Source organism: Rhinopithecus roxellana, chromosome 16 (genome assembly GCF_007565055.1).
Source record: "Rhinopithecus roxellana isolate Shanxi Qingling chromosome 16, ASM756505v1, whole genome shotgun sequence".
Classification (NCBI taxonomy): Eukaryota; Metazoa; Chordata; class Mammalia; order Primates; family Cercopithecidae; genus Rhinopithecus; species Rhinopithecus roxellana.
Genome location: NC_044564.1, coordinates 53,686,596 through 53,705,273, shown reverse-complemented (window position 1 = coordinate 53,705,273; position 18,678 = coordinate 53,686,596). Strand labels below are relative to the sequence as shown.

At 39.3% G+C, this 18,678-nt stretch overlaps 1 long non-coding RNA gene across 1 annotated transcript in view; it reads left to right on the top strand.

The window, feature by feature from the left end:
• Positions 1-15,219, top strand: part of LOC115893924 — a 101,372-nt gene extending 86,153 nt beyond the window's left edge. Inside the window, exons 3-4 of the long non-coding RNA XR_004053958.1 lie at positions 13,976-14,080; positions 15,097-15,219. This is a non-coding gene — a long non-coding RNA (uncharacterized LOC115893924). The remainder of the gene's footprint in view (positions 1-13,975; positions 14,081-15,096) is intronic.
• The last annotated feature ends 3,459 nt before the right edge of the window (positions 15,220-18,678 follow it).

Below are 18,678 nucleotides of genomic sequence, written 5' to 3'. Positions count from 1 at the left end.
TATTTTGGTGCCTATTGCATAATAAAGCCTTAACACATATTTGTCAAACTAAATTAACTTAAAATTCTAAAACACATAGTTAGTGAAACATGAGACAGATGCTTACAAATGTTTAATTGGTAATGTCTCTGAATTCCTCACAATTTTCTTCTTTACCCCTAACTTATTTAAATTTTTTTTCAAACATACAGTTTAAAGACTCATTCATTGAACACCCATGTAATGACCACATAGCTTCTATAATATGCCCTCTATATATTTACGTTATGATATCTGTCCATCTACTCATCCTGCTATCCATCCATCAATACATATTTTTTCCTCACTGCCTTTCAAACACATCCAACGTATGAGAGACCTTTGACTTTGGAATCAGATCTCAGATTAATTCCTGGATTCAGCACTTACTTGTTTTGTCACCTTGGGGGTGTTGCTTAACTTGAGTCTGTTTTCTCTTTGTAAAATGGGGATGAACAATGATGTCTACATAGGTTGTGGTGAGGAATAGATGAGACTATATATAAAGGGCCTGGCACATAGTGTTTGTCCAAAGTAAAAGGACAGCATAAATATTTCAACCATCAGCACCGATTTGCAATGATTTGTGCTTTTGGTGTTCTTACTTCCAGCCTCTACTTTAGGCTCAGAAGGAAAAGAAGTTTACAGGAGACAATCACTCTTATACTCTTCCATGGTCACAAACAAGAGGTCCCTGGATCTGTAGGTGAGCAAGAGGTGATCTGGGATTTGGAGTCGGTACTGCATTCTGAATTCCCTGGCACAATTAAAAGGCAATAGAGCTAACAGTAGAATCACCAATTATCTGCTTTACCCAGGCAACATGGGGGATCTTAATATCTATCTATCTAAAATTCAGAAGAAATTTTGCCAAAAATGGAGATGATCAGAAGAGGATGTCAGAGCTCTGCCACAGCCATAACCTGCCTTCGAGCCCTTTGGTGCAGGGATTTGAATTTTTTCCAAGTGTAAGCCCTCATTAGTAGCACTCTCCACTCTAAAGCTATAGGATATCCCCAATTCATGAAACTATTTCTTAATTATCTGTAGGTCATCTTGCCCCTGAAATGGCCCTGGAAAGCTATGGCTGGAGAATGGAGGAAAAGATCACTTTCTCTGTTTCTTCAGACCGGGCATCAGTTGGGATGTTGGGATGTCGATAAAAGGAAATCCCATCCTTTGTTTTCTGCCTATGCTCTCACCATACCCATTCCCATGTCTGGTCATCATAGCGTCCATCACAGCCCTTAACTGAATCATGTTGAGTACAGGATGGTGTGAATATCATGGTTTGAATACAAGCATGGTCTGTCCATGTGGATTGTTTTTTGCAGCCCACTTAGACTTAAGCCCTCTTAATTTCAAATTTATGTTTGTGCCAATAGAGCTGTCCATAGATGAACTGGAAAATGCCTGATTTCCTTCTCTTCCTGAGGGTTTGCAACTTAGATGACATGTCACATTAATCTGTGCAACTTTTTGAAAGATATAAATGCCTGCTTCTTTGAAAGCCTCATCCTTCATTCCAAGAGTCAGAGTGAGTGGGTCTTATGTTATACCACTGCAGTCTACATTTTAAGTATCTCCACAAATTATTTTTTTTCACAGCCTTGGCTAAGAACTGCCTCTTTACCATAAAGTTGTATAGCTCTTCTTTAAAACAGTGAGAGATGAAGTGTGTCTTCTTTTGAGATGCAAAATCTTGGTTGACCTTTTCATTTTTGTTTTGTTTTCTACTAGTTGATGACCATAAAATGGAAAACTAGCTGAAATGAAAGGATTAGGAATATTACAAAGTAGAGTAGGTTGTACATAAAATGGAAATAAGGACAACCCAGTAGAGCATTTGAGAAGATGCTCAGCTAAAGTGAAAAGGAGCTAATAAAGGTTACCCAGTCAGCTAGGAAAGCAGTGCTCAGATTATCAGGTAACGGTATCACCTAAGACAAGAAGGCAGATATGCAAAAGGAGTTATTGTATTTTGTCAAATCTAATACAATCATATTTTACATTTTAACATCCCAGACATCTGTTGGCCTGGTGGCATTGGGATGTCGTATCATTGCCCATGCAGTATAAATTTTGTTGTTAGTCACAATGGCATAACTGATCAACTTCAACCCCTCAAAGTTTCAGTCAACAAACTGAGAAAAAGTAAATCCTGATTTACTGGAAAAGAAGTAAATCTACTATTGTCATCTGCTGGTTAGATTTTTAAAAAAGTAAAAACATCAATGCTTCTAGATCAAGTGTTAGTGCTTGGAAGAAGATTCAAAGATAATATTAGAGTGTTTTATAAATAAGTGTTGCATTCTCAATGTTCTTGATGACATGGATACCAATATCATACAAAAAATGGGAACAAAGGTGCTATTTCTGAGTTGAAAAGTGACTCAGAGGAGTTGGATACTCTACTTGTGAAGAAATTTGGAATAGAGTTTAATTGGCAGCATTTTATTCTGTCTTACTGGTACATAACAGTGGTGCATCTTACAACCACTGGTGTCTTAGGTTCAGTATAACATGATATTTGCGTTGGTCTTTACAGAGAAGAATATTGAAGAAGATTCTGAAGTCCAAATAGTTCCCTGAAAAAGGCATATGTGAAACTATAGGAGCCCAGTGAATCACAAACCTGTGGGTGTCTAACTTCCATAAAGTCCAGCTATCAAGATCTTAAAAAGAGAGAGGAACCACCATATATTTAGACAATGAAATAACATTTTTAAAAGAAAAATGGCTGGGTTTCATTAAGAAAGAATTATTTTATTGGATTTTTTTTGAAGAAGTAAGTAGGTATGTGAACAAGAACTGATGGTGGTAGCTAGGCTGATGTTCAAAAAGTCTTTCACAGGGTCGATTCTGGAAACAGAACAACAACAGAAAATAGTCATCATTGAATTGGAATTGGGGTGGGGGTGCAGTTTGGAGATTTGGTGTCTTGTAAGCACTCCAAATTTGTTTTATAAAATTGTAACATCTAGGGTTGGAGATTGGCTTTTCATTCCCTTCCTCTTGGGCTGGCCTGAGAAGCTGTAATTTTCTCTATACTTTAAGACCCATAATTCACAAGCCCCATCCCTCCTCCATTTGTTGCCTTTAAATATCTCAAAAAAAAAAAAAAAAAAAACTTTCTTGTAAACCTCAGGTTACTCTTCTCCAGGCTGAACACCCCTTTAATTTTATCATAGTCTGTTTCTTTGAGAATCTTCCTTTCCTTGAGCCTCTCCTCCAAATATCCTCCAATTTGTCTACATCTTTTATAACTAGCTAACATAGGTCCTCTGTGTCCAGGGATCTTAGTTTATGGCTATTTTCTGAGCTTAATTATTACTAGCAACTCCTTCATTCTCAAAAGTGTTCTTATTAGAATATCATTTTTGGTAAACCTACCTACAGCTGAACAGAATGTAATATCTAAGAGTGAGCTGACTAGCAAAAGTGAGGGCAGGGCTCTCACCATCCTAAGCCTTGGTATACTACAGGTGCAGCCAAACAGATGCGTTAGGGACTTGGTCCATACGTCACACCATTGTCTCATATAAGCTTGTCTCGTGTAAGTGCAGTTCTCAAGTCTTTTCCACCCTTGCTGCCATGAAGCCACATCTTCCCCTCTAGTACTTGTGCTGGTGGTTTTTTGGCATTTGTTCCTACTAAATTTCATGACATTATGGTTCAACCCATGATCCAGTCTGTCAAGAACTTTGTCATCCAAAATGCTGGCTTCTCCCTTCCAAATTCCTGTTACCTGAAGATATAATCTTGGTTTTCTATATCATTACCCAAATTATTGATTTAAAAATACTGCATAGGGCCAGGCTCAGTGGCTCATGCCTATAATACCAGCACTTTGGGAGGCCAAGGTGGGAGGATCATGGGGTCAGGAGCTCGAGACCAGCCTGGCTAACATGGTGAAACCCCATCTCTATTAATTTTTGTATCTTATTAAAGATACAAAAAATTAGCCAGGCCTGATGTCGTGTGCCTGTAATTTCAGCTACTGGGGAGGCTGAGGCAGGAGAATCGCTTGAACCTGGGAGATGGAGGTTGCAGTGAGCTGAGATCATGCCATTGCATTCCAGCTTGGATGACAGGGAGAGACTTTGTCTCAAAAAGAAAGAAAGGAATAGTCCTGTGGCACTTTGCGTCTTTCCAGTTTGACCTTTTTGGGGCCAAGGGGAAGCTTTCCCCTTGCCCTCAGAGGGTGCACTGAAAAATCAACTTATGGTAAGGCAGATTAATAAGAGAAAAGGCATACAAATGTATTTAACCATGCACACAGGGAGAATCAGAGTGATTTCCCAATATCCCAATGAGGCCCAAACACTTATATAACCTTTTAGAGGCGAGGGGGAACATGAAGAATATAGATAATTCTGTTGAGGTGCATTAAATGATTACCAGGAAAAATGAATGAAGACTTGGGAGAATTAGTGGATTGCAGAGCAGGTGGGTGGTGAACAGTGATTGACTTGTGGTTCTCTTTGGAAGTTGAATGAACCTGAGAGACAGACATTGTTTTGTAAAAAGGCTGGGCCTGGTTTGGTTACCTTCTTCCTCTCCCTTCTTGAAATAGATGATAAGATTATAAGGAAAGAAAGGAAAAGCAATTGTTCATCTCGGTGATTCCATCCAATCCTTATGAAGAAGGGGAAAAGTCTCTTCCAAGGCCTATTGATTTCAAAGGGTTTCTAATTCAAAACATTCATTATATCAGGGAGCCATATTTTGGGGTGAAACTCTCTGTGCTCCTTCAGTGTCCATTTACATCTCGGGGGTCATTTAACATCACAAGCTTACTTAATTGTAGTATCATTAAGGCTATGTATTTCTGGGTTTTCCATGAAAATGACTTGAGAGACCTTTGCAAATGCCTTTTAAAACTTCGAATGTCTAATGTAGAATGCCTTTTCCTAATCTATGCATCTAAATAAATAAATTTATAAATAAATATATAAAGAAAGAAAAAGGATAACAACACTGAGATGAGTCTAATATGATTATTTAGTGAGGGCGTATGGGGGCCTTGGAAATATAATGACTGGCACTTAGGTCAGTGCTCAACTAATATTTCTTGATCCAAACATAATTTTTCATTGACAAATGAGCAGAGGATCTTGCTTATGACTCTTGCTAGGAAAAAAGCCTATTTCTTTACACCTGTCAAGGACATCTGCTTTGGGAAGTCCCAAACACAGCTTAGGTCCACACCAGAGTATGAATTGACTATTTGCTAATCATGTAAATATTATTGCTGAAATGAAAACATGATTGAGGCTGGAAGTGTGAACCAAATGCAGAAAGTGCCAGCTCTTTAACGTAAGCAGTTAATTAGGCATCATCTTTAAGTCTGGTGATCGGTCCCAGGGTGTTAATCAAATCAAATATCACCAGCTGCTGAGAGAATAGGCTCTTTCAGGAAGTATTAGCAATACTAAGCAGGAGAAAGAAGTGGCATTAAAATGGGTTTTCTGAGGCTCCAATAGCTAAGAACACCTATAGAAGAATTGTGGGAAACTGTTACGTAGGCATGTCCATAACAGATCAGACAAGCACTGTCTTGAGTCAATTGAAATGGTGAGAAAAGCCTAGATTTGGATACCAGACAGAGCTGAGTTGAACTCCTGCTTCTGCTTTTTCTAGCTTTGGAAAAATCACGGTTAGTTCTCTACAGATTCACAGGAACAGATCATAATGTTTGGGATTATATGAGTTGCTGGTAAGATACCCACAAGCAGCAAAATAATTAGCACTGTCCCTGAAACCATCCTATGGGATCCATGACAAACTTGCACCCATTGGAAAAATCTTAGGTTCGCCCCTTTATCTCTGGCCCATTGTTAATTGCAGAAGCAAAAGGTTTATAAGAGCAGCACAGGTGTTTGAGCTATGTGTATTTTCCTCTGGGGACTTGGTGCTATCAGAGGAGGTTATCATATTGGAAAACAAATTTTTTAAAAAGTAGAAGTCATAAAGTTGAAGAATTCAGTGACTTTTCCAGGGGAAGAAGTACCTGATTTATGAGCAGTCTGTTATATATGAACTGTTTTATAGAAATGATGTAACTGACTGATTTTTAATAAGCATTCCAAGTGTTACACAGAAAGTTTTGATGCTTCCAACTTGCCAATGAGGTAAGCAATTGAAGTGAGTTTCAGATATTTACCTGTATCTAAACTGGAGTAAACCTAAACTAAAGCTTTGTAAATTTTGAGTAGAGAGTAACAGAGTACTTTTAAGACTTGGGTTCGGGCCGGGTGTGGTGGCTCACCCCTGTAATCCAAGCACTTTGGGAGGCCGAGGATGGTGGACTGAGGTCAGGAGTTCGAGACCAGCCTGGCCAACATGCTGAAACTCCGTCTCTACTAAAAATACAAAAATTAGCTGGGCATGGTGGCACACACCTATAATTCCAGCTACTTGGGAGGCTGAGGCAGGAGAATCGCTTGAACCGGGGAGGCAGAAGTTGCAGTGAGCCAAGATGGTACCATTGCACTCCGGCCTGGGTGACAAGAGTGAAACTCCATCAAAAAAAGAAAGAAAGAAAGAAAGAGAGAGACAGAGAAAGAGAAGACTTGGTTTCTAGAGTCACACTACCTAGCTTGGGATCCTGGCTCCATTATTCATCAGTTGTGTGATCTGGGAGCAGGCTACTTCTCTTGCCTCCATTTCTTCATTCATTTAATAGGAATAATTACTTCATAGGATGATCTGCATGATTAAATAAAATAATCTTTATAAACCTCATCACAGGGAATGATAAAATAAACATTCGGAACATTCCAGAAACAAATGGATTGATAAGCAACATTTTTTTTCTAATTAGTTCTACGTATTTTCCTTTTAATTTCCACATCAGTATCACGAGCTTCGAACCTGAGTACCCACTCGGTACCCGAGTGCCTAGGGATTGGGAACCATTTTCATTAGTAGCTTACTCTGAAAAACAGCATTCATTTTTGATAAGGTGTTTTTAGGCATCAACATGATGTCATATTTAAGAGCAATAATTACAGTGTCAGACTTCTGAGTTCGAATTCTCACTTATTGGCACCTTAGAAAGGTGTTTAACCTCTTTGGGCCTTGGTGCCCTTATCTGTAAAATGGGTATTCTGTGTAGTTTAAATCAGTTAGTAGATATGAAGTGCTCACATCAGTGCCAGGCACATAGAAAGTATTCAGTGCTTCATGGTCATTGACTTGCACTGTTAATCAAGCATTTCCCAGAAAAGAAAATGAAGTTAAGAGGTGATATCATGAAGCATTTTTCTTCATCCTGTAAATAATATACCGAGCTTTGAATCTCATAACATTCAAAGTGAAATGCTGAAGGATACCTATGCCAGAATTTGTTTTTCATAGTCAAACATTAAAGACAAAGTGAGGGTCTATTCACATAGAAATAACAAATACATGGCATACATACCAACACCCCACAGCAGGACTGTGGCAGACATTACTAATCCATCTTGGCTTTCTTGCCTACTGAGTTTATACTCAGCTTCTGAATTTTTCTCAACACAATATTCTGGGCAACCATTGTCAATTTGATTGGTATTATGTGAAATAAAACTTACTTTCCATCTTTGTTCCGGTATCATCTCTTTAAAGGTGTTATTTTCCCTGAAGGATACAAAATGTACAGGTTTTCAAGTAAAACCCCTCTATTGAAGTCTCAATCAAACTCCTTTTTTTTCTTTCTTTTTTTGAGACAGAGTCTTCCTGTGTCACCCAGGCTGGAGTGCAGTGGTGCCATCTCTGCTCAGTGCAAGCTCTGCCTCCCAGGTTCACATGATTCTCCTGCCTCAGGCTCCCGAGTAGCTGGGATTACAGGTGTCAGCCACCATGCCCAGCCAATTTTTGTAGTTTTAGCAGAGATGGGGTTTCATCATGTTGATCAGGCTGGTCTCGAACTCCTGACCTCAAGCGATCCAACCGTGTCAGCCTCCCAAAGTGCTGGGATTACAGGCATGAGCCACAGTGCCCAGCTTCAATCAAACTTTTAAATGATGCAAGATAATCATCCCTCATATCCTTAAGCAGGGTGAGTTATATAAAAGAGACAAAAAATGTTGACTGGCAGTACCCATAATCTATTTTTTGTGCTTCTTCAGAAGATGCTGCTAAGACAGATGACATTGATAGCTGCAATTAAAAAAAAAAAATTGCTAGAGTCTAAAGAAATCATTTGGAATGTAGTTTCCTTAGTTGTTGATTCAGTGAATAATTTTCTGGAAAGACAGCCAGGTTATACTATCTAGCAGATCATACAGCTGAGCATCTTTCATTTTATCTTAAGAGAAAGATACAAATAGCTAAATGTGAAAATTGTTTCTACATGTTGATTAGTTGGTACCCATTTAACTCTAAACTCTATAGTATCTTTTTATTTATTTATTCATTTTTGAGGCAGTATCACTCTGTCGCCCAGGCTGGAGTGCAGTGGCATGATCTTGGTTCACTATGACCTCTGCCTCCTGGGTTAAAGTGATTCTCCTGCTTCCGCTGCCTGAGTAGCTGGGATTACAAGCATTTGCCACCACATCCTGCTAATTTTTGTGTTTTTATAGAGATGGGGTTTCACCATGGTGGCCAGGCTGGTCTCAAACTCCTGACCTCAAGTGATCTACCCACCTTGGCCTCCCAAAGTCCCGAGATTATAGGTGTGGTCTGTAGTATCTTATAATTACAGCATTGTTACTTATATCATCATCATGTGACCTAGTTCTTTAATAAAGTATAGTTATGCTTGCTATGCACCATTTAAGACAACAAAATATGTACTCACTGTAGAAAAAGTTTCATCTCTGACAAATAAATGGAAAATGGGCAAAGATAATGAAGAGTTAAACTTCAGAGAAGATAAAATACAAAAAGCTAGCAAGACCCTAAAGAGATGTTCAAACTTAGTTGGCAGAAAAATGTAAAATAAACAATGAGATACTCCTTTACATGTATTAGACTGGCAAAAATTAGGAAGCTGGATAATGCCAAGTGTTAACAGGGATGTGGGGCCATCGGAATACTTACACACTGCTAATGGGATTGTAGACTGGTGTAGAAATTCTGCAGAGGACTCTAGTGGTAAGGGCAGATAGATCTATGTATACTTTCTGACCTAGCCAGCCAAATCCATTTCTGCATATGTATATCACAAAATGTATCAGTCTGTTCTCATGCTGCTAAAGACATACCCAAAACTGGGTAATTTATAAAGAAAATAAATTTAATGGATTCACACTTGCACATGGCTGGGGAGGCCTCATAATCATGGTGGGAGGTGAAGGAGGAGCAAAGGCGTGTCTTACATGGTAGCAGGCAAGAGAACATGTGCAAGGGAACTGCCCTTTATGAAACTATCAGATCTCGTGAGACTTATTCACTATCACGAGAACATGGAAAAACCTTATTCACTATCATGAGAGCATGGGAAAACCTGCCGTCATGATTCAATTACCTCCCACTGGGTCCCTCTGGTGACACATGGCGATTATGGAAACTACAATTCAAGATGAGATTTGGGTGGGGACACAGCCAAACCATATCACAAAAAAATTATCCAAGAGTTTCCAAGGGCCCTATAGGAATAGGGTGATGAGACATCCTAACTTGCCTGGGATAGTCATAGTGTACAACTGCTGTCCTAGTGTAATTATTAATATCACCCTTCCATTCTCAAAAATGTTCTCCCTGTGATTAAGGCTGGTCATCACAGGATATTCTTGGTGATGGGGAACTAGAGGCAATTTGGGGAGTGGAGAGGCAAAATGCATTCGATTCACACTATTCAGCAGAAAGCTGGATGAAAAAAGAAACAGGTTGAGGTAGATAACAATGACATTTGCACATAGTTATGGCCCATGCTTATATAAAACTGTATGCTTTATAAGAATACTTATTAACAAAAGGACATAGTTGGAATGATTGCCTTGGGGCAGTAGAGGAATTAGAGTGGGATAAAGGAAAAAGAAATAAAATGATAGAGATCTTGTTGGACCAAAGATTATAATAAACCATTGAGAAGGGTGATTAACTCAGCTTCAGTACCTGAATTCAAAAAGTAAGGGTTCACCAAAATAGATGAAAGCAGATAATTAAAAAAAATTTTTTTTTAAAACAAACTCTGGCTTCTCTTGTGAAGTTGGTATTTATAGATTTATTTATTCTCTTTGAGGTTCCAAAGATATTTAAGGCTGTTTAATAAGTATCTTAAATAGAAAAATGTAAATATAAAAATATTTGAATGAAGAAGCAGAACAGATTATATATAGAAATAAGAAAGATAAGGCAAAGCCAGCACAAGGTTAACATCTAAAATTCACACCAAAAAGGCCTGTCAATCAGCTATAAATGGGTCTCAGGTTTGGTGCTAAGTTGTCCAGTAAGAAATGCAAAGAAGGCGATGCCCTCATGTCCATGATCCTCGTTATCTGCGATAGGAGTCACCACAAAACCATTCTAAGTACTAGAAAGCAGTGTGCATTTCCCATTCTGAGATCAGAGAGAAATTTTTCCCTTGGGCTGTTATAAGGAGGGCACTGTGTAATGAAATAGCGACCTAGAAAACTAATTTCTACAGAATGACTCATTCCAAAGCAATATGGAAAACCAAAATGTTAATTTATTCTAATAGAGTTTGGGCTCCTTGAATTTCCACAAAATAACCAACTTTCAGTTTCAAATTAGTTCAGGAAACATTCCTAGGTGTGCAATAAAGCTGTGACCCACAGAGATTGGGCTCTTCCATTTGACTGGGCCAGAAATTCCTGATCATTGTCATAATGAATGAAAGAAAAAAGAAGGATTATATTTCCAGATTCCAAGAGTGCCACTGTCTTTATACTCCTGAGGAGGTAGGTGGTAATTAAGGAGAGAATGTCTCCTCCTTTCTTCCTGAAACAATTTCAGTAGCCATAACTGACTAAAAAACGAACATAGTCATTGATATAGAGATCACAGAAAGTAAATCTATGTGAAAACTGGTGTCACCCTAAGAGTAACACCAACAAAAAGCGATGCATAATAGAAAAGTTTAGTGGCAGACATCTGCAGAAGGAATCCACCCTGAGAGATTATCTCCAAAGGGACATGTAAGGAGTGTGTGTGTGTGTGTGTGTGTGTGTGTGTGTGTGTGTGTGTGTGTGTGTGAGAGAGAGAGAGAGAGATTGAGAGAGAGAGAAAGTGTAAGTCTGGTATTCTGGTACATTCCAGTTTTGGAGCTAGGGTGCTCATTAAGTTCTTTTGACGGTTGGTTGAAATAATCCCTGAGCATAATTCAGTTATATTTGATTTTGTGTTCATCAAGCAACCTCTGCTTATTAATTCAGTTTCCAAGAGCTTGAGAATGGGAAGTGTGATAGATTGATGCCTAAATAGCTGTAACTATTTCCCTTCCTGTATATAGGCCCACATGCAATATGACTTTGCAACTCATCCCATCAGAGGGTGGAAACTATTTATTCACCCTCTTGAACCTGGGCTGGCTTTGTAATTTGTTTTGGCCAATAGAATGTGGCAGAAGTGATGGTGTTACCAGAAAGGGTTCCAAATCCAGACTTGTGCAAGAAAGAATTTGAGGTGAGTTCATAAAATGAAAGTAAGTCTATTAGGAAAGAAAAGAATGGCTACTTTATAGGCAGAGCAGTGGCAAGGGCTGCTTGACTGAGTAAATTTATGGTTATTTCTTGATTATATGCTAAACAAGGAGTGGATTATTCATGAGTTTTCCAAGAAAGGGGCAGACAATTCCTGGAAATGAGGGTTTCTCCCCCTTTTAGACTATACAGGGTAACTCAGACATCTCATGGCATTTGTAAACTGCCATGGCATTAATGGGAGTGTCTTTTAGCATGCTAATACATTATAATTAATGTGTAATGAGCAGTGAGGATGACCAGAGGTCACTTTCATCCCCGTCTTGGTTTTGGTGGATTTTTGCTGGAATCTTTACCACATCCTGTTTTATCAGCAGGGTCTTTATGACCTGCATCTTGTGATACCAATCCTGCCAACCTTCTATAGCATCCTTTGAATAAGAATTCCTAACCTCCTGGGAATGAAGCCCAGCAGGTCTCATCCTCACTTTACCTGGCCCCTATTCAAGATGGAGTTACTCACTTTACCTGGCCCCTATTCAAGATGGAGTAACTAACAATAGTGTGTCAGTTCTAAGCCTAGGCGTCAAGAGTCCTTGAATGTTTAACTCCCTCTCTCTCTCTGAACAACCTGCATAACCACCATGGGGTCATACTCAGGCCAACCTGTTCAGTGATGAGAAATGAGGCCTATTGACTCCTGTTACTCTGGTTGATGACCAGGCAACACCAGACACGTGTGTGGGGCCTTCTTTGATCAGCCAGCCTGTAGTCCAACCACTGGCTGACCATAAAGGCCTGAGAAAGCCCAGGAGAGATTAACTGAACCTGGCCCAGAATGTCAAAATTTTCCAGCTGATCTTAGATACGTGAGAAAAAAACAAATGATGCCTTGTTTGAAGTCTCTGATTTGCATCCCTTGAAGTATAAAAAAGTCTCTGAGTTTTGCATGGCTGTTATACAGCAAGAGCTAACTGCTATTAGGATGGTATCCTGATGTGAATGTAATGACTAATAGAAAATTCTGTGCTATTAAAATAAAAACAAAAATATTATAAATTGAAAACAAAAACCTGAGCATTTTAGTATGTGTTTTAGGATCTTATAAGTCAGCTAGCATGAAAGTTTTGGAGAACATGAGTAGCTCTGAAGAGGTGGACAAAGCTAAATTTCTGGCTTTCAAGATGTACGATCAGACTCTAGACAAATGACTTTCAAATCACCCCACCTGGAATTCCCAGCATGCATATGAGGGGAATGCCATTCAGTTCTATTGTGAATAAAATGTCATAAAATTTAAGTCACCGATCCCCCATTTCCTCTTAGTTTACATGACAGAGAGTTGTTTTCTCTTAGAGTATCTTTAATTACTCCTCCATTGCTTCGTGCCTGCTAGCTGCTGTGAGTTCTCTAACAGTTCCTTTCTTAGAGCTGCATCTTCCACTCTATTGGTCTATGTCTCATCACCTTGCCTCAGGGAAATGAAGATGGGTTATGCACAAAAGTACCTGTCATAAGGGAGGCTGGGGAACAGCAACTTTTAACTGGGTTCTTCCATGCTTTCTGTGACCAGTTCTGACCTCCTGATATTTTCGTTTGAGTTTTGCCTTCAGTTTTGTTGTGAGGAATTTGTCTGGGCTTAATGCTTGTGGCTGAGGGAAAGGCACAGGTGGGCCTGGTCCCGCTGTCCTGTAAGAAGCCAGCATCTCTTATGTGGTGGCTGAGTCTCATTACGGCCATTGCTGCTGGGCTGGCAGATGATTTGAAAGCAGAATGGAGGCCTCTGGGATTCACTAATGACAGCTGGGGAGATGCGACAGGAGTTCACCGTCTTGGATAATGATTGTGAAAGTGTGCCTGCCTGTGTCCTGCAAGTAATGACAGATTTCTTTCCTCTCATAAATGCTTAGAACCAGAATTCTTGGGATATCCATACAGGAAAAGAAGCAGAATTTAAGATTCAGTTTATAAAATGTATGGAATCCCCAGTGAGAATTCCAAAAGTGGGGAGGGAGAGAGAGGAGAGGAGCAAGGGCTGAAAAGCTACCTATTGGTTACTGTATTCGCTATGTGGGCGACCATTAGAAACCCAAATGTTAGCATCACCCAATATACTCATGTAACAAACCCCCTAAATCTAAAATAGAAAATAAAATTAAAAAAATAAAAATTTAAAAATAAAAAAGCGAAAATAAATTGCTGAAAATTTTATTAGTGTACTTTGTAACCAAAGTTGAAAGTTTTATGTATCCAAAATTTTATCATTTCAATAGGTAATGCATTTTAAAATGAAAAATGAAAAAATAAGATATATAGAAACTTTGGGGATATTTTTGTGACCCCACACTCTTTTACCTTTTCAGAAATGAAAGAATCAGTGCATTGCAACAGAATGAATCCTGGAATGGGAATGGAATGCCTGGATTTGTGGCACAGTTGGGAAGTATCCTGGCCATGCCATGTTAAAGGTATGCCTTATGGCAAGTTATTTAGCTTTTCTGAGATTTTGTGAAGTGAGAATGGTATTAAATTTGTCACAGATTTAAGTAATTTAAATGTATGTAATTCCTAGCATGAAACCTGGAGCAACTACCTTGATAAATGTTATTTCTCTTTTTGCCTTTTCTGACTTTTTGTTTTATTGTTGTTTGCTTGCTTGTAAATGTAATTTTTTACTCTGTAAAACAAAGGAAGAGTTTTTACAAAGCAAGATGGCATTTATAGAAAAATCTTTAAACTGTACTTTTTACCTAATAATTTTCTTTATGTAAATGTGTGCTAAAATAATGGTTCAAATAAAAAAGTACAGAGTTATAGCAATCCACATTGCTTCAGATATGTCCTTCCTGATGATTCTGCTGCTTGCCTTATTTTAAAAAGCATATACTTTCTTCACCCTTATTTTTAAAAATCACTTGTGCTATTTGCTTCTTATTCTCCTATTAATGTTTTCATGTAGTCAGATTATTCCCTTCCTCAAATCATTAATAAAAATAGACCAGTTAAGTCCCCTGGGCTTAAAATGAATCACTCCCTTCTAAAAAAAAATAAAAATTAAAAAAAAAAAAAGTCAAACAGCCTTATTTCTTTAATCTATGCAGTCATTTTCTAGGAGAAGCAAAATGCTGGATTATAACCCATTTTGTGTGTTCCTGCATCTATGGAGAGATATTTCATAGTAATAATTATGCCAATCTTTCATAATATTTGGTCAAAGCAGAGTACACTAAGAAAACAGTCAAGAAAGCACTCAAAGTAGAGGAGAGAGAACTTGTCTTGACTGGTCAGTTGCTACGTGCTCATCCTTATGTTGGGTTCTTCCAAAATGTTGCTTTGACAAAACACCCTGAGTAAGCCTTTTAATCTTCCATTTTCTGAACATGAAACTAAAGCCCCAACATTTCAAATGACTTGAAACACAGACCATGAATTTGAACAAAGGGCTTCTTGACTTTAAAATCTACGATGTTATTTCTATTCCTAGTTGCCTCCAAAGCAGTGATTCTTACCCTTGGCTGCACATTGGAATTATTTGGGAAGCTGAAAATTAAAAAAACAAAAAAAACAAAAAACAATGCCCAGGACCTGGGCAAGATGGCTGAATAAGAACAGCTCTGGTCTGCAGCTCCCAGCAAGATCAACACAGAAGGTAAGTAATTTCTGCATTTCCAACTGAGGTACCTGGCTTATCTCATTGGGACTGGTTAGACAGTGGGGGCAGCCCACAGAGGGCGAGCAGAAGCAGGGTGGGGCATCACCTTACCCAGGAAGCGAAAGGGGTTGGGGAACTCCTTCCCCTCACTAAGGGAAGCTGCAAAAGACTGTGCCATGATGAATGGTACATTCTGGCCCAGATACTATGCTTTTCCCACAGTCTTTGCAACCTGCAGACCAGGAGATTCCCTCGGGTGCCTACACCACCTGGGCCGTGCCTGGGTTTCAGGCACAAAACTGGGTGGCTATTTGGGCAGAAACCGAGCTAGTTGAAGGATGTTTTTCTCATACCCCAGTGGCACCTGGAACACTAGTGAGACAGAAGTGTTTGCTCCCCCGGAAAGGGGGCTGAAGCCAGAGAGCCAAGTGGTCTAACTTAGCAGATCTCATACCCACAAAGCCCAGCAAGCTAATATATACTGGCTTGAAATTCTCGCTGCCAGCACAGCAGTCTGAAGTCGACCTGGGACACTTGAGCTTTGTGGGGGAAGGGGCATCCACCGTTGTTGAGGCTTGAGTAGGCGATTTTCCCCTCACAGTGTAAACAAAGCTGCTGGGAAGTTCGAACTGGGCAGAGCCCACTGTAGCACTGCAAAGCCGCTAATAGCCACACTGCCTCTCTAGATTCCTCCTCTCTGGGCAGGGCATCTCTGAAAGAAAGGCAGCAGCCCCAGTCAGGGGCTTATAGATAAAATTCCCATCTACCTGGGACAGAACACCTGGGGGAAGGGGCAGCTATGGGCACAGCTTCAGCAGACTTAAACGTTCCTGCCTGCGGGCTCTGAAGAGAGCAGCGAATCTCCCAGCACAGTGTTTGAGCTCTGCTAAGGGACAGACTGACTCCTCAAGTGGGTCCCTGAGCCTTGTGCCTCCTGAATGGGAGACATCTCCCAGCAAGGGTCGACAGACACCTCATACAGGAGAGCTCCAGCTGGCATCTGGCAGGTGCCCATCTGGGAAGAAGCTTCCAGAGGAAGGAACAGGCAGCAAGCTTTGCTATTCTACAGCCTCCATTGGTGATACCAGGCAAACAGGGTCTGGAGTGAACCTCTAGCAAACTCCAGCAGACCTGTGGCAGAGGGACTGAATATTAGAAGGAAAACTAACAAACAGAAAGAAATAGCATCAACATCAATAAAAAGGATGTCCACACAAAAACCCCATCTGCAGGTCACTAACATCAAAGACCAAAGGTAGACAAATCCATAAAGATGAGGAAAAACCAGCACAAAAAGGCTGAAAATTCCAAAACCAGAACACCTCTCCTCCTCCAAAGGATCACAACTCCTTGCCAGCAATGGAACAAAACTGGACAGAGAATGAGTTTGACAAATTGACAGAAGTAGGCTTCAGAAGGTGGGTAATAACAAACTCTTCCAAGCTAAAGGAGCATGTTCTAACCCAATGCAAGAAAGCTAAGAACTTTGAAAACTGTTACACGAGTTGCTAACTAGAATAACCAGTTTAGAAAAGAATATAAATGACCTGAATGAGCTGAAAAACATAACATGAAAATTTTGTGAAGCATACACACATGTCAATAGCGGAATTGATCAAGCAGAAGAAAAGATATCAGAGATGGAAGATCAACTTAATCAAATAAAGCATGAAGACAAGATTAGAGAAAAAATAATGAAAAGGAACTAACAAAGCCTCCAAGAAATATGGGACTATGGGAAAAGACCAAACCTACATTTGATTGATGTACCTGAAAGTGATGGGAGAATGAAACCAGGTTGGAAAACACTCTTCAGGATATTATCCAGGAGAACTTCCCCAACTTAGCAAGACAGGCCAACATTCAAATTCAGGAAATACAGAGAACACCAGAAAGAAAAAAATGTTAAGGGCAGCCAGAGAGAAAGGTCGGGTTACCCACAAAGGGAGCCAATCAGACTAACAGCAGATCTCTCTGCAGAAAACCTACAAACCAGAAGAGAGTGGGGGCCAATATTCAACATTCTTAAAGAAAACAATTTTCAACCCAGAATTTCATATCCAGCCAAACTAAACTTCATAAACAAAGGAGAAATAAAATCCTTTACAGACAAGCAAATGCTGAGAGATTTTGTCACCACTAGGCCTGCCTTACAAGAGCTCCTGAAGGAAGCACTAAATATGGAAAGGAAAAGTTGGTACCAGCCACTACAAAAACATACCAAATTATAAAAACCATTGACACTAAGCAAAAACTGCATCAACTAATGGGCAAAATAACCAGCTAGCATCATCATAACTGGATCAAATTCATACATAACAAATATTAGCCTTAAAAATAAACTTGCTAAATGTCCCAGTTAAAAGACACAGACTGGCAAATTGGATAAGGAGCCAAGACCCATTGGTGTGCTGTATTCAGGAGACACATCTCACGTGCAAAGACACACATAAGCTCAAAATAAAGGGATAGAGGAAGATATACCAAGCAAATGGAAAGCATAAAGCAACAGAGGTTGCAATCCTAGTCGCTGATAAAATAGACTTTAAACTAACAAAGATCAAAAAAGACAAAAAGGGACATTCATAATGGTAAAGAGATCAATGCAACAAGAAGAGCTAACTATCCTAAGTATATATGCACCTAATACAGGAGCACCCAGATTCATAAAGCAAGTTCTTAGAGACCTGCAAAGAGACTTAGACTCCCAAATAATAATAGTGGGAGACTTTAACACCCCAATGTCAATATTAGATCAATGAAACAGAAAATTAACAATGATATTCAGGACTTGAACACAACTCTGGACCAAGCAGAACTAATAGACATCTATAGAACTCTCCAACCCGAATCAACAGCATATCTATTCTACTTACCACCACAATACACTTATTCTAAAATTGACCACATAATTGGAAGTGAAACACTCCTCAGCAAATGCAAAATAATGGAAATCATAACAGTCTCTCAGACCACAGTGCAATCAAATTAGAACTCATAATTTAAAAACTCACACAAAACTGCACAACTACATGGAAACTGAACAACCTGCTCCTGAATGACTGGGTAAATAATGAAATTAAGACAAATAAATAAGTTCTTTGAAACGAATGAGAACAAAGACACAATGTACCAGAATCTCTGGAACAGCTAAAGCAGTGTTTAGAGGGAAATTTATAGCACTAAATGCCCACAGGAGAAAGTGGAAAAGATCTAAAATCAGCACCCTAACATCACAATTAAAAGAACTAGAGAGGCAAGAGCAAACAAATCCAAAAGCTAGCAGAAGACAAGAAATAACTAAGATCAGAGAAGAACTGAAGGAAATAGAGATACAAAAAACCCTTTGATAAAAATCAATGAATGCAGGAGCTTGTTTTTTGAAAAGATTAACAAAATAGATAGACTGTTAGA